The following is a 2,275-nucleotide window of genomic DNA, read 5'->3' on the forward strand; positions in this document are numbered from 1 at the left end:
ACCCAAAGTTTGGGTGGTTTTTCCAGCCTGGGTTGTAAGTGTTGGAATGTGGATCATATGGTTGCCTTTGTTGATTTCCTACATAATTGGCCTCTTCCCAATCACCTCCTTCAGTACTTTCTTCCTCTTGATCTTGTGTGTGTATTGCAGCCACTTGTTTTGTTTCTAATTTCCTGGTGAGCTCTGCTAGTTGCTTGGCAAACACCTTGTTTTGGGCTAGAATTGTATCAACATGGTTCAGCTCCATGACTCCCTTAGTGTTGTGTCTCTCTGATGCATAGTAGTACTCATTCTCAGCCACTGTCTCAATCACTTCAATGGCTTCTTCCACAGTCTTTTTCCTGTTCAATGAACCTCCTGATGAATGGTCTACAGCCTTCCTTGATTCATAAGACAGTCCATCATAGAAAATATGCAATTGCACCCAGTCATGGAACATGTCTGGTGGGCATTTCCTTGTCAAATCCTTGAATCTCTCCCATGCCTCGTAGAGAGTTTCACCATCTTGTTGTCTAAAAGTCTGAACCTCAGATCGAAGCCTATTGACCTTTTGTGGGGGGTAGAAACGTGCCAGAAACTTGCTTTCCACCTCGTCCCATGTTGTTAGGCTCCCCCTTGGGAATGATTCCAGCCACTTCGCTGCCTTGTCCCTAAGTGAAAATGGGAACAAAAGCAATTTATAGGCATCTTCCTGGACTCCATTGGACTTCACAGTGTCGCAAATTCTCAGGAATTTTGTGAGATGTTGGTTTGGATCTTCATTAGCACTCCCACCAAATGAACAATGATTCTCCACAAGTGATATTAGCTGTGGTTTGAGTTCAAAATTGTTGGCCTGAATGGGTGGTTTCTGAATGCTGCTACCACAATTCCCAGAGGTTGGGTTTATGTATGAACTAAGAACCCTCCTCTCAGGAATGGCATTGTTTCCATCAGCTCTCTCATGGTTGTGAACTTCTCTATCCATGTTGAGATCTAGAGCTTCCTCAAAATTGTCCTCAGATTCTCCTTCAGATTCTTCTTCTCCCAGTATTCTCTTCCCTCTTGCTTCCCTTCTAAGTCTATGAAGGGTCCTCTCTGGTTCGGTATATGGAGGAGTTGATGTCTCTCCTCTCCTACCTGTCATACAAGAACACAGCACAGGCAACAAACAAGTGAAATACTCTTGGTTAATGGAAGAGTATGGTTAGAGCAGTTGAGGAATTAATTCAAACAGTTAGTGAGTCAGTGAGTTAGTTGCTTGAATTTAAAGGCATAAAGAAAGAAAGCATGTAACAGAGTGCAGAAATTAAAATTCAACAAGTACTTGTACTGAATTAATCAAAACAACAAAAAATTGCTCAATCTAGTTAACTTCCAATTTGAGAATTGTCAATCGAAAACCAATCCCCGGCAACGGCGCCATAAACTTGATGCGCATAAACTTGTTATGCTACGATTTAGGAAATTGCACGATTGGCAAAATTCCTTCCGGCAAGTGCACCGGTTATCGTCAAGTAAAAACTCACAATAGAGTGAGGTCGAATCCCACAAGGATTGGTTGAGTGAGCAATTCGGATTAGAAGTGTGTTCTAGTTGAGCGGAATCAAGATTTAGATGAGAATTGCGGAATGTAAAATTGGCGGGAAACGTAAATGACAAGAAATTTAAATGGCGGAATCTTAAATTGCATGAATTAAAGAGCAGAAGCTAAATTGCTGAAATTAAAAGGGAATGGGGGTGATTGCATGAATTGAGTTGCAGAATGTAAAGAGAAAGTGGAAATCAGAAATGGGGAATTCATTGGGTTATAGGAGATATTGAGATCTCCGAATCAAAACATGTTATCTCTTCCTCAACCAATGCGTTCATTGAATTTTGCTTGGCAATCTTATATGATTGGATCCCAATCCCTTGGCTCACCAATTCTCTCTAAAAACAAACAAATTCCCAATCCCTTGGTTTAAATGTTCATAAGAAGAGATGATGCTCGATCACTGATTTTACCACACAGTTTCATGAACCACAATTTGGTAGGATTACATGTCACAATATCCATCCAAACCCCAATCCAATTCACTGTGAGAAAGCTTCTCTAGCATGAATCCTCCATTCCTTTCCCAAGGTTCCGAAGGATTCCAATTATGGGTAGTTTCTTTCCCAAGACAACTACCCAATGGAATTAGATCGAGAAGCTTTCTAACAAAATTCAAGAGAAAAGATTGAAGAAGAAGATAAACTATTATTAATTCATTGAATTACAATAGAGCTCCCTAACCCAATGAAAGGGGGTTTA

The 2,275-nt window shown here is 40.6% G+C and overlaps 1 non-coding gene across 1 annotated transcript; it reads left to right on the forward strand.

Moving 5' to 3' along the window:
- Positions 1-437: 437 nt before the first annotated feature.
- On the forward strand, positions 438-541 carry LOC148574196 (small nucleolar RNA R71). Its single transcript, XR_015906026.1, has one exon. It is a non-coding gene; the product is annotated as a small nucleolar RNA R71 (small nucleolar RNA).
- Positions 542-2,275: the final 1,734 nt, after the last annotated feature.

Source organism: Arachis ipaensis, chromosome B2 (genome assembly GCF_059453495.1).
Source record: "Arachis ipaensis isolate K30076 ecotype BB chromosome B2, ASM5945349v1, whole genome shotgun sequence".
NCBI classification, from domain to species: Eukaryota; Viridiplantae; Streptophyta; class Magnoliopsida; order Fabales; family Fabaceae; genus Arachis; species Arachis ipaensis.